The sequence below is a fragment of the Bombina bombina genome, chromosome 4 (genome assembly GCF_027579735.1).
Source record: "Bombina bombina isolate aBomBom1 chromosome 4, aBomBom1.pri, whole genome shotgun sequence".
Classification (NCBI taxonomy): domain Eukaryota; kingdom Metazoa; phylum Chordata; class Amphibia; order Anura; family Bombinatoridae; genus Bombina; species Bombina bombina.
Window position 1 is genome coordinate 786,605,936 of NC_069502.1, and position 14,896 is coordinate 786,620,831.

Genomic DNA, 14,896 nt, shown 5'->3' on the forward strand with positions numbered 1-14,896 from the left:
ACTGAGGGCTCGGCTCCATTTTAGTACCAGGTTTCCATTGAAATATTTTGGCGATTGCATGCAGTTGCCCTTTTCGTGTAGGTGTAAGTTAGATTTATGTTAAAGGGACAGTCAAGTCCAAAAAAGATAGGGTATGTAATTTTAAACAACTTTCCAATTTACTTTTATCACCAATTTTGCTTTGTTCTCTTGGTATTCTTAGTTGAAAGCTAAACCTAGAAGGTTCATATGCTAATTTCTTAGACCTTGAAGGCCGCCTCTAATCTAAATGCATTTTGATAGTTTTTCACCACTAGAGGGCATTAGTTAATGTGTTTCATATAGATAACATTGAGCTCATGCGTGTGAATTTACCATGGGGTCAGCTCTGATTGGCTAAAATGCAAGTCTTTCAAAAGAACTGAAATAAGGGGGCAGTCTGCTGAGGCTTAGATACATGGTAACTACAGAGGTAAAATGTGTATAATTATGACTGTGTCGGTTATGCAAAACTGGGAAATTGGTAATTAAGGGATTGTAGCAAGAAACACAGGATGCAGACACTACTCCAAAGCCCAAAAGTATTTAAAAAGCAAATAATCCTTTTTTGAAGCACATGTAAAAATAGGCGGACAGACATGGCAGGACAGGTATTGACAATCTGACGTGTTTCGCGCCCCCTAGCGGCACTTACTCATGTCAATACCTGTCCTGCCATGTCTGTCCGTCTATTTTTACATGTGCTTCAATAAAGGATTATTTTCTATTTAAATACTTTTGGGCTTTGGAGTAGTGCCTGCATCCTGTGTTTCTTGCTACTATACTTGCGGCTCAATCCACCGCTTTTTGCTACGGCACTCCGAGTGACGAAAGCATTTCCTTGCTTACCCCCTGGGGGGATTGACTTCTGGGTTGTGTGGACAGACGCCGAGTGCTGCAGTTGCACTTCTTCCAGGTTTTTAAGGGATTATCTATCTTTTTAAAACAACAAAAATTCTGGTGTTGACTGTCCCTTTAACGCTTCCATCTTACGCTGGATTTCTTGAGAATTAATTAATTGCTATGGTAACCCGACCTTACACTATGGGACTCGATCACATATATGGCACCGCATACAAGTGCAGCGCATATATTTTACCTGTCGCTCTTTGTTATTACCCCCATAAACTAACATAAATAGAACTGGCGTCCCAAGTGGGACTTACAAGCTGAAAATAAGCACATAGGCAGGCACAGCAAGCTTTGCACTGAGTATATGAGCACCGTAACTCCCTAAAAGCAAACACCTAATGCATGCTCCATATGTAACTCTCAACCGCTATCCCCCCACTGCAATAACTAATAAATGTATTAACCCCTAATTCACTAACCCCCATATTGCAAAGTATCTAATAAAGTTATTAATCCCTAATCTGCCACCCAACCACAACACAAAGTATCTAATTACACTATTAACTTCTAATCTGCCATCCCCAACAACAAAATCTACTTAATTAACCTAATAACCCCTAAACCGCCAACCCCCACAACGCAAATTACCTAATTACATATTAACCCCTAATCCACCATCCTCCCATAATGCAACGTATCAATCTAATTACTAAGCCCCCTAACCTAACACCCCCTAAATTAAACCCAATTAACTACAATTACATAAAATAAAAAAGACTAACTTTAAAAATTAATAAAGATTACCAAAAATAAAAAATCCTATGTTTAAATGAAAAAAAACTAAGTTTACATTAAAAAAAACCTAAGACTACATTAAAATAAAACATCTAAGATTACAAAAAATAAAAATCTAACGACTAGATTACGAGTTTTGTGGTAAGCTTAAAAAGCAGCGTTAGCCAGTGCTAAAGCTGCTTTTTAACGCCAGCTGGTATTACGAGTCTTGCAGGTACAGGTGTAATGCTCACTTTTTTGGCTAGACTTGGTGCCGGTATTACGAGTCTGCCAAAAAGTGAGCGGTAGACCCTCTCCTGTCAAGACTGGTACCGCATTTTAAAGTCAGTAGTTAAGAGTTTTACACTACAAAGCCGTAGCATAAAACTCTTAACTAAAGTGCTAAAAAGTACACAAACACCCATAAACTACCTATTAACCCCTAAACCGAGGCCCTCCGCATAGCAAACACTAAAAGAAATTTTTTAACCCCTAATCTGCCGAACCAGACATCACCGCCACTATAATAAACATATTAACCCCTAAACCGCCGCACTCCCGCCTCGCAAACACTAGTTAAATATTATTAACCCCTAATCTGCAGTCTCTAACATCGCCGCCACCTACCTACATTTATTATCCTCTAATCTGACGCCCCCAACGTCACCGCCACTATATTAAAGTTATTAACCCCTAAATCTAAGTCTAACCCTAACACCCCCTAACTTAGATATAATTAAAAGAAATCTAACTAAAAATTCCTATCATTAACTAAATTATTCCTTTTTAAAACTAAATACTTACCTGTAAAATAAACCCTAAGCTAGCTACAATATAACTAATAGTTACATTCTAGCTATCTTAGGTTTTATTTTTATTTTACAGGCAAGTTTGTATTTATTTTAACTAGGTAGAATAGTTATTAAATAGTTATTAACTATTTAATAACTATCTAGCTAAAATAAATACAAAAGTACCTGTAAAATAAAACCTAACCTAAGTTACAATTACACCTAACAATACACTATAATTAAATAAATTAACTAAATTAAATACAATTACCTAAATTAAATTAGCTAAAGTGCAAAAAAAACAAAACACTAAATTACAGAAAATAATAAACAAATTACAGATATTAAACTAATTACACCTAACCTAATAGCCCTATTAAAATAAAAAAGCCCCCCCCAAAATAACAAAACCCCCTAGCCTAAACTAAACTACCAATAGCCCTTAAAAGGGCCTATTGCGGAGCATTGACCCAAAGTAATCAGCTCTTTTACCTGTAAAAACAAATACAAACAACCCACCCAACAGTAAAACCCACCACCCACACAACCAACCCCCCAAATAAAACCCTAACTAAAAAAACCTAAGCTCCCCATTGCCCTTAAAAGGGCAGTAAGCTCTTTTGCCGCCCAAAGTCCCTAACCTAAAAATAAAACCCACCCAATACACCCTTAAAAAACATAACACTAACCCCCTGAAGATCGACTTACTGGGAGACGTCTTCATCCAAGCCGGGAGAAGTGGTCCTCCAGACGGGAAGAAGTCTTCATCCAAGCCGGGCAGAAGTGGTCCTCCAGACGGGCAGAAGTCTTCATCCAGACGACATCTTCTATCTTCATCCATCCTGCGCGGAGCGGGTCCATCTTCAAGACATCCGACGCGGAGCATCCTCTTCTGGCGACGACTAAAACAGAATGAAGGTACCTTTAATCTTGGATGACATCACTTAAAGGTACCTTCATTCTGTTTTAGTCGTCGCCAGAAGAGGATGCTCTGCGTCGGATGTCTTGAAGATGGACCCGCTCCACGCCGGATGGATGAAGATAGAAGATGCCGTCTGGATGAAGACTTCTGCCCGTCTGTAGGACCACTTCGCCCGGCTTGTATGAAGACTTCTGCCCGTCTTGGAGGACCACTTCTGCACGGCTTGGATGAAGACTTCTGCCCGTCTGGAGGATCACTTCACCAGGCTTGGATGAAGACGTCTCCCGGTAAGTGGATCTTCAGGGGGGTTAGTGTTATGTTTTTTTAAGGGTGTATTGGGTGGGTTTTATTTTTAGGTTAGGGACTTTGGGCGGCAAAAGAGCTAACTGCCCTTTTAAGGGCAATGCCCATAAAAATACCCTTTTCAGGGCAATGGGGAGCTTAGGTTTTTTTTAGTTAGGGTTTTATTTGGGGGGCTGGTTGTATGGGTGGTTGGTTTTACTTTTGGGTGGGTTGTTTGTATTTTTTTTTACAGATAAAAGAGCTGATTACTTTGGGGCAATGCCCCGCAAAAGGCCCTTTTAAGGGCTATTGGTAGTTTAGTTTAGGCTAGGGGGTTTTGTTATTTTGGGTTTTTATTTTTTATTTTAATAGGGCTAAGAGATTAGGTGTAATTAGTTTAAATATCTATAATTTGTTTATTATTTTCTGTAATTTAGTGTTTGTTTTTTGTATTTTAGCTAATTTAATTTAATTTAGCTAATTGTATTTAATTTAGTTAATTTATTTAATTATAGGGTAGTGTTAGATATAATTGGAACTTAGGTTAAGTTTTATTTTACAGATACTTTTGTTTTTATTTTAGCTAGGTAGTTATTAAATAGTTATTAAATAGTTAATAACTATTTAATAACTATTCTAACTAGTTAAAATAAATACAAACTTGCCTGTAAAATAAAAATAAAACCTAAGCTAGCTACAATGTAACTATTAGTTATATTGTAGCTAGCTTAGGGTTTATTTTACAGGTAAGTATTTAGTTTTAAATAGGAATAATTTAGTTAATGATAGGACTTTTTAGTTAGATTATATTTGTTAGGGGGTGTTAGGGTTAGACTTAGGTTTAGGGGTTAATAACTTTAATATAGTGGCGGCGACGTTGGGGGTGGCAGATTAGGGGTTAATAAACGTAGGTAGGTGGTGGTTATGTTAGTGACAGCAGATTAGGGGTTAATAATATTTAACTAATGTTTGCGAGGCGGGAGTACGGCGGTTTAGGGGATAATATGTTTATTATAGTGGGTGGCGACGTTGGGACGGCAGATTAGGGGTTAATAAGTGTAGGTAGGTGGCAGCGACATTGGGGGCAGCAGATTAGGGGTTAATAAATATAATGTAGGTGGCGGCGATGTTGGGGGCAGCAGATTAGGGGCTCATAAGTATAATGTAGGTGGTGGCGGTGTCCGGTAGCGGCAGATTAGGGGTTAATAATATAATGTAGGTGTCTGTGATGTCGGGGGCGGCAGATTAAGGGTTAATAAGTGTAAGATTAGGGGTGTTTAGACTCGGGGTTCATGTTAGGGTGTTAGGTGTAAACATAATTTTTATTTCCCCATAGGAATCAATGGGGCTGCGTTAGTGAGTTATACACTGCTTTTTTGCAGGTGTTAGACTTTTTTTTCAGCCGGCTCTCCCCATTGATTCCTATGGGGAAATCATGCACAAGCACGTACAACCAGCTCATCTCTGACTTAAGCAGCGCTGGTATTGATGTGAGATTTGGAGCAAAATTCTGCTCTATGCTCACTTTTTGTCTTTTAACAACGGGTTTTTGAAAACTCGTAATACCAACGTTGCATGTAAGTGAGTGGTGAGAAAAAACTGCTTGTTAGCACCGCACAGATTCTAACGCAAAACTCGTAATCTAGGCGTAAGATTCCAGAAAAACATAACAAGATGATCCAAAATAAAAAAATGTAAACCTAATCTAATTCCCCTATAAAAACAAAAAAGCTACACCAAAATAAAAACACCCCTTAAGGTAACACTAAACTTGCGTAACCTTTTGTAGGGCATTGCCCTAAGTTTAACGGCTCTTTTAGAGTAAAAAAATACAAATTTACCCCCTAGCAGAAAAAGCACCCACATACCCAACCCCCAAAATATAAAAGACCTAACTCTAAAAAAAATCTTAGATACCCATTGCCCCTAGAGGGCATTGCCCTTTAAAGGGGCAATCAGCTCTTTAGTGGCCATAAAAAAAAACCCCTAATATAAAAAAATCCCCCCCAAAAACCTAACATATTCCTGAAGCTCAGCGGTGAAGTTCTTCTTTCAGACGGCTCCATCTTCATCCCGGTGTCGCGGAGCCATCTTATTTCTTCATCCCGGTGGCATGGAGCGAAGGCGGAGCGGAGCTGAGCAGGATCGGCAGCAGAACTGCTTAAATCCTATTGGCTTTTTAAATCAGCCAATAGAATTTATTTGAATAGATTTGAAAATTTCAGCCAATAGGAATGCAAGGTACCCCAATATAAAACGGGTATCTTGCATTCAATCTTCAGTGTGCGGCGGACGATCGCATAAAGAGGACCTCCACGTCACCTCCGGGAAAAAGAAGACAGAAGATGGTCCCACAATAGATGAAGATGTCGTCGCCTGGATGAAGACTTTTCTCCACCTGGAAGAAGATGGATGTCCGGACTTCAGGAACGATGAGTACATTTTTTGGGGGTAGCGGTAGTTTTGTTTTTTTTGGGTGTGTTTTTTTCAGATTAGGGCTTTTTTTATTTTTTAATGGGAAGCAAAATAGCACAATGCCCATACAATTGCCCCTTTAGGGGCAATGGGTAGATTAGATTTTTATAGTTAGGTCTTATTTATTTTTGGGTGTGTGGTGGGTGGGAGTTTTTACTGTTAGGGGTTAATTTGTAGTTTTTTTTTAAGTAAAAGAGCTGATTGCTTCAGGGCAATGCCCTACAAAAGGCCTTTTTAATGACTATTGGTAGTTTAGTCTTAGATTAGGGGGTGTTTTTATTTTGGGGTGGCTTTTTTGTTTTTATAGGGGTTTTAGATTAGGTTAAAAAAATATATTTTGGATAATTTTTTATGTAATCAGATTTTTATATTTTTTGTAATCTTAGATTTTTTTAATATAATTTAATCTTAGGTTTTATTTTTTTTAATGTCATTTTAGGATTTTTTATTTTAATTTTAAATTAGGATTTTTAATTTTGGTGTTTTTAATTAATTTATTAGTAAAATATTCCTTTTTTATTTTATGTAATGGGGTTAATTTAGGGGGAGATTGATGCCATATATATAGAATGTATTAGCCCTTGCTTCCTATGGGTCATTGACAAAGTACAATATGTAATTTACGAAGCATGTTTGACCGACCTTTTTCCTGTTTAGTGATTTGTACGATGTGCATCTTTTCCATTTGTGCCTATTAAAACGTTTTTTGCTTTCAACATCGCATTGCATTGTGTCCTGTGGGATTCCGAGTGCTGCCTTTTTGTTCTTGCTGATTAACTTAGGGGGTTTTAGGTTAGGGGGCTTAGTGATTAGATTAATACTTTGCGTTGTGGGAGTATGGCGGTTTAGGGGTTAATAGGTTAAATAGGTAGATTGCGTTGTGGGGGGTTGGGGGTTTAGGGGGTTAATAACTTTATTAGATACTTTGCGATTTGGGGGTTGGCGGATTAAGGGTTAATAGTTTAAATAGGTAGATTATGTTTTGGGGGGTGGCGGTTTAGAGGTTAATACATTTTATTATTGGTTACGTTGTGGGGGATGGCCGTTTAGAGGTTAATACATTTTATTATTAGTTGCGATGTGGGGGGGGTGGCAGATATAGGGGTTTTGATGTGTCGGGTTTATTTTGGGAGGCGGTTAGATTTTAATGGGAACTAGGCATCAAAAAGGCCTCTGACAGTGTACTAACAGCTTGCTTGCCTTTGGAAACCAAGTATATTTTATAGAATAACGGCTTCTAATACTTTCTATGGGACATGAAAATGTTTTTGGCAGCTAGAGTCAGGTTGCCGAAATTGAGGTATAACGTGGCATTGGTAGCAGTCGATGAACGAAATTGCTTCCGACAGCATATTTATCATTTTGCGAGCACACGCAAACCTAATTATGGCTCAATGGAAATGAGCCCTGAGTCAGGAGACCGACACAGTTCATTGCCCATACAGCTCCTCTGCCCCCCTCCTAAGGCGCGCAGGTTGCAGTATTACAGCAACCTGCCAATCTGAAGCTAATCCGGCCCCTCTTTATGTGTTCACGAATGAGCACATCGGCCATGGTTGCTATAGCAACTGTTGTAGCGTTATGAGAGCTGAAAACACTCTGTATTCAGGAAGGTAAATATATTTGAACATCTTTTGTAACGCAGCCAGTGTGTTTTTTAGTGCTTAGATTCAAATCTCCATTCCCTGCTATAACCAATTTTGGATTGAAGCTAAAAAGTTTATTTTTTTACACCATTGCACTTTTAATAGTGGGAATATGTTAGGTAATTTATCATAAAAAAACTGTGCATAAACAATTATTTTAAAATATATATCTAAAAATCAATCTATTACTTATATTTATTTTATCATATAGTAGCAATAATGTGTTGTTTGCATTTAGGTATGACATACATGATGATAAAAAAGCTATACATCCAAAAAATGCTTCACACTTTAAAATACCATTTTCACCTTGACATACTAAAATATTATCAGCCTTGTATATTCTTAACAAGTTACTTGAGGGTTTACATTTTATAACTTTATTTTTTGAAACAGTGGGCAAACCGATCCGGCTAAAGCAGATTGCTTAAACTGATACTCTAGGAGAGCTGGTGTAAACGTTGCTATGGGCAACCAGTTCATCTCCTAGCGTGTCAGTTGATGTTCACTTTGATCCTCTGACATCTTACTGTTGCGTGCACACTCCGTGTCTGATCAGCAAGACAATGGGAAAAACAAAATTTATGCTTACCTGATAAATTCCTTTCTCCTGTAGTGTAGTCAGTCCACGGGTCATCCATTACTTATGGGATTATAACTCCTCCCTAACAGGAAGTGCAAGAGGATCACCCAAGCAGAGCTGCTATATAGCTCCTCCCCTCTACGTCATACCCAGTCATTCGACCGAAAACCAAACGAGAAAGGAGAAACTATAGGGTGCAGTGGTGACTGGAGTATAAATTAAAATTTAGACCTGCCATAAAAAACAGGGCGGGCCGTGGACTGACTACACTACAGGAGAAAGGAATTTATCAGGTAAGCATAAATTTTGTTTTCTCCTGTTAAGTGTAGTCAGTCCACGGGTCATCCATTATTTATGGGATACCAATACCAAAGCTAAAAGTACACGGATGACGGGAGGGACAGGCAGGATCTTTACACGGAAGGAACCACTGCCTGAAGAACCTTTCTCCCAAAAACAGCCTCCGAAGAAGCAAAAGTGTCAAATTTGTAAAATTTGGAAAAAGTGTGAAGTGAAGACCAAGTCGCAGCCTTGCAAATCTGTTCAACAGAGGCCTCATTTTTAAAGGCCCAAGTGGAAGCCACAGCTCTGGTAGAATGAGCTGTAATTCTTTCAGGAGGCTGCTGTCCAGCAGTCTCATAGGCTAAACGTATTATGCTACGAAGCCAGAAGGAGAGAGAGGTAGCCGAAGCCTTTTGACCTCTCCTCTGTCCAGAATAAACGACAAACAGGGAAGAAGTTTGTCGAAAATCTTTAGTTGCCTGCAAATAAAATTTCAGGGCACGAACAACGTCCAGATTGTGCAGAAGTCGTTCCTTCTTTGAGGAAGGGTTAGGGCACAATGATGGAACAACAATCTCTTGATTGATATTCCTGTTAGTGACTACCTTAGGTAAGAACCCAGGTTTAGTACGCAGAACTACCTTGTCTGAATGGAAAATCAGATAAGGGGAATCACAATGTAAGGCCGATAACTCAGAGACTCTTCGAGCCGAGGAAATAGCCATTAAAAACAGAACTTTCCAAGATAACAGCTTGATATCAATGGAATGAAGGGGTTCAAACGGAACACCCTGTAAAACGTTAAGAACTAAGTTTAAGCTCCATGGCGGAGCAACAGTTTTAAACACAGGCTTAATCCTGGCCAAAGCCTGACAAAAAGCCTGAACGTCTGGAACTTCTGACAGACGTTTGTGTAAAAGGATGGACAAAGCTGAGATCTGTCCCTTTAATGAACTAGCGGATAAACCCTTTTCTAGACCTTCTTGTAGAAAAGACAATATCCTAGGAATCCTAACCTTACCCCATGAGTAACTCTTGGATTCGCACCAATGCAAGTATTTGCGCCATATTTTATGGTAAATTTTCCTGGTAACAGGCTTCCTAGCCTGTATTAAGGTATCAATCACTGAATCCGAGAATCCACGCTTTGATAGAATCAAGCGTTCAATCTCCATGCAGTCAGCCTCAGAGAAATTAGATTTGGATGTTTGAAAGGACCCTGCACCAGAAGGTCCTGTCGCAGAGGTAGAGACCATGGTGGACAGGACGACATGTCCACTAGATCTGCATACCAGGTCCTGCGTGGCCACGCAGGCGCTATTAGAATCACCGATGCTCTCTCCTGTTTGATCCTGGCAATCAATCGAGGAAGCATCGGGAAGGGTGGAAACACATAAGCCATGTTGAAGGCCCAAGGTGCTGTCAGAGCATCTATCAGAACTGCTCCCAGGTCTCTGGACCTGGATCCGTAACAAGGAAGTTTGGCGTTCTGGCGAGACGCCATGAGATCCAGATCTGGTTTGCCCCAACGCTGAAGTATTTGGGCAAAGACCTCCGGATGAAGTTCCCACTCCCCCGGATGAAAAGTCTGGCGACTTAGAAAATCCGCTTCCCAGTTCTCCACGCCTGGGATGTGGATCACTGATAGGTGGCAAGAGTGAGACTCTGCCCAGTGAATTATCTTTGAGACTTCCATCATCACTAGGGAACTCCTTGTCCCTCCCTGATGGTTGATGTAAGCCACAGTCGTGATGTTGTCCGACTGAAACCTGATGAACCTCAGAGTTGCTAACTGAGGCCAAGCCAGAAGGGCATTGAAAACTGCTCTTAATTCCAGAATATTTATGGGAAGGAGACTCTCCTCCTGAGTCCATGATCCCTGAGTCTTCAGGGAATTCCAGACAGCGCCCCAACCTATCAGGCTGGCGTCTGTTGTTACAATCGTCCAATCTGGCCTGCTGAAGGGCATCCCCTTGGACAGATGTGGCCGAGAGAGCCACCATAGAAGAGAATTTCTGGTCTCTTGATCCAGATTCAGCATAGGGGACACATCTGAGTAATCCCCATTCCACTGACTTAGCATGCACAATTGCAGTGGTCTGAGATGCAGGCGTGCAAAGGGTACTATGTCCATTGCCGCTACCATTAAGCCGATTACCTCCATGCATTGAGCCACTGACGGGTGTGGAATGGAATGAAGGACACGGCAAGCATTTAGAAGTTTTGTTAACCTGTCTTCTGTCAGGTAAATTTTCATTTCTACAGAATCTATAAGAGTCCCTAAGAAGGGAACTCTTGTGAGTGGCAATAGAGAACTCTTTTCTTCGTTCACTTTCCACCCATGTGACCTTAGAAATGCCAGTACAAACTCTGTATGAGACTTAGCAGTTTGGAAACTTGACGCTTGTATCAGAATGTCGTCTAGGTACGGAGCTACCGATATTCCTCGCGGTCTTAGTACCGCCAGAAGAGAACCCAGAACCTTTGTAAAGATTCTTGGAGCAGTAGCTAACCCGAAGGGAAGAGCTACAAACTGGTAATGCCTGTCTAGGAAGGCAAACCTTAGGTACCGGTAATGATCTTTGTGAATCGGTATGTGAAGGTAGGCATCCTTTATATCCACTGTGGTCATGTACTGACCCTTTTGGATCATGGGTAAGATTGTCCGAATAGTTTCCATTTTGAACGATGGAACTCTTAGGAATTTGTTTAGGATCTTTAAATCCAAGATTGGTCTGAAGGTTCCTTCTTTCTTGGGAACCACAAACAGATTTGAGTAAAACCCTTGTCCGTGTTCCGACCGCGGAACCGGGTGGATCACTCCCATTAGTAAAAGATCTTGTACACAGCGTAGAAACGCCTCTTTCTTTATCTGGTTTGTTGACAACCTTGAAAGATGAAATCTCCCTTTTGGAGGAGAAGCTTTGAAGTCCAGAAGATATCCCTGAGATATGATCTCTAACGCCCAGGGATCCTGGACATCCCTTGCCCAAGCCTGGGCGAAGAGAGAAAGTCTGCCCCCTACTAGATCCGTTTCCGGATTGGGGGCCCTCACTTCATGCTGTCTTAGGGGCAGCAGCAGGCTTTCTGGCCTGCTTGCCCTTGTTCCAGGTCTGGTTAGGTTTCCAGCCCTGTCTGTAGCGAGCAACAGTTCCTTCCTGTTTTGGAGCGGAGGAAGTTGATGCTGCTCCTGCCTTGAAGTTACGAAAGGCACGAAAATTAGACTGTCTAGCTCTTGGTTTGGCTCTGTCTTGAGGCAGGGCATGGCCCTTACCTCCGGTAATGTCAGCGATAATTTCTTTCAAACCGGGCCCGAATAATGTCTGCCCTTTGAAAGGTATGTTAAGCAATTTAGATTTAGAAGTCACATCGGCTGACCAGGATTTTAGCCACAGCGCTCTGCGTGCCTGAATGGCGAATCCGGAATTCTTAGCCGTAAGCTTAGTTAGATGTACTACGGCATCAGAAATAAATGAATTAGCTAGCTTAAGGACTCTAAGCTTGTCTATAATTTCATCCAATGGAACTGAGCTAATGGTCTCTTCTAGAGACTCAAACCAGAATGCCGCCGCAGCCGTGACAGGCGCAATGCATGCAAGGGGTTGTAATATAAAACCTTGTTGAGTAAACATTTTCTTAAGGTAACCCTCTAACTTTTTATCCATTGGATCTGAAAAGGCACAGCTATCCTCCACCGGGATAGTGGTACGCTTAGCCAGAGTAGAAACTGCTCCCTCCACCTTAGGGACCGTCTGCCATAAGTCCCGTGTGGTGGCGTCTATTGGAAACATTTTTCTAAATATAGGAGGGGGGGAAAAGGGTACACCGGGCCTATCCCACTCCTTGGTAATAATCTCTGTAAGCCTCTTAGGTATAGGAAAAACGTCAGTACACGCCGGTACCGCATAGTATCTATCCAGCCTACATAATTTCTCTGGGATTGCAACCATGTTACAATCATTCAGAGCCGCTAATACCTCCCCTAATAATACACGGAGGTTCTCAAGCTTAAATTTAAAATTTGAAATGTCTGAGTCCAGTTTATTTGGATCAGATCCGTCACCCACAGAATGAAGCTCTCCGTCTTCATGCTCTGCCAATTGTGACGCAGTATCAGACATGGCTCTAACATTATCAGCGTACTCTGTTCTCACCCCAGAGTGGTTGCGTTTACCTCTAAGTTCTGGCAATTTAGATAAAACTTCAGTCATAACATTAGCCATGTCTTGTAAAGTGATTTGTAATGGCCGCCCTGATGTACTTGGCGCCACAATATCACGCACCTCCTGAGCGGGAGATGCAGGTACTGACACGTGAGGAGAGTTAGTCGGCATAACTTTCCCCTCGTTGTCTGGTGAAATTTTCTTGACATGTACAGATTGGCTTTTATTTAAAGTAGCATCAATGCAATTAGTACACAAATTTCTATTGGGCTCCACATTGGCCTTTGAACATATTGCACAAAGAGATTCCTCTGTGTCAGACATGTTTAAACAAACTAGCAATTAGCCTAGCAAGCTTGGAAAATACTTTTCAAATAAATTTTCAAGCAATATAAAAAACGTTACTGTGCCTTTAAGAAGCACACAAAAACTGTCACAGTTGAAATAACAATGAACTGGATTAGTTATAGAAACCAAATTTTTACAGTAAATGCATTAATTTAGCAAAGGATTGCACCCACTAGCAAATGGATGATTAACCCCTTAATACCAAAAAAACGGATAACAAATAAAATATATACGTTTTTATCACAGTCAAAGCACAGTCTCACAGGTCTGCTGTGAGTGATTACCTCCCTCAAACTAGTTTTGGAGACCCCTGAGCTCTGTAGAGACGTCCTGGATCATGCAGGGAGAACAAGGAAGACTTGTGACTGAATTTCTACTGCGTAGAAAAGCGCCAAAATAGGCCCCTCCCACTCATAATACAACAGTGGGGAAGCTCAGTAAACTGATTTTATTCAAAACAAACGACAGCCAAGTGGAAAATAATGCCCATAAAATTTTTCACCAAGTACCTCAGAGCTAAAACGATTAACAAGTCAGTAAACGTTTTAAATATAAATATATGAAAAGTTATTAAAAAGCCTGTTGCTAGTCGCTTTCACTGCAGAAAGGCTATAAGTTATATGTATACAGTATTTTCTTAGTGAAGTGCCATTCCCCAGAAATACTTCAGTGCCAACATACATACATAACAGCCTGATACCAGTTGCTACTACTGCATTTAAGGCTGTACTTACATTATATCGGTATTAGCAGTATTTTCTCAGTCAATTCCATTCCTTAGAAAATAATATACTGCAACATACCTCTTTGCAGGTGAACCCTGCCCGCTGTCCCCTGTTCTGAAGTTACCTCGCTCCTCAGAATGGCCGAGAACAGCAAATGGATCTTAGTTACGTCCGCTAAGATCATACACAAACTCAGGTAGATTCTTCTTCTAATACTGCCTGAGAAAAAACAACACACTCCGGTGCCGTTTAAAATAACAAACTTTTGATTGAAGAAATAAAAACTAAGTTTAATAACCACTGTCCTCTCACACATCCTATCTATTAGTTAGGTGCAAGAGAATGACTGGGTATGACGTAGAGGGGAGGAGCTATATAGCAGCTCTGCTTGGGTGATCCTCTTGCACTTCCTGTTAGGGAGGAGTTATAATCCCATAAGTAATGGATGACCCGTGGACTGACTACACTTAACAGGAGAAAAAAGCCAATTTCTAGGGGCGTTTTTGTAAATGACTGTTGTAGGATTATTTTATCTACTTTGAGGCACAATTTATGGTATTAGAAATACTTGTTTAAAAAAATAATAAAAGCGATTCAAATAAAAATAACACATAATATAATGGTGTAGTTTATAATGGACCTTTAATTTTTGAAGACGTAATGTGTGTCATACAAGCTACTGCTAGCTCTCTGAGAAGATGTGTTTGAATACTGGTGCACTGGCCCTCATAGCACATATGGGTATACCACTGAAAAACAGTAATACCTTTTACTAGAAGCATTTTTGCTAATGGGAATATATAGCAAAAATGCTTCTATTTAAAATTGAAATGCACACATGAACAGTTCAATTTTGACCTTTCTATCCCTTTAACCCCTTCACGACCGTAGACATGCCAGGAACGTCCTACAAAAAATACCCTTAACGGCCAAGGGCGTTCCTGGCACGTCCACAGGGGTTCAAGGGGCTGGAACCGATCCTGATCACTTCCAGCTGCTTTCAAGGTATTGCCGTGATGCTTCGATATTGAGGTA

At 40.5% G+C, this 14,896-nt stretch overlaps 1 protein-coding gene across 1 annotated transcript in view; it reads left to right on the top strand.

The window, feature by feature from the left end:
* Positions 1-14,896, top strand: part of FNDC1 (fibronectin type III domain containing 1) — a 425,464-nt gene that overhangs the window by 162,048 nt on the left and 248,520 nt on the right.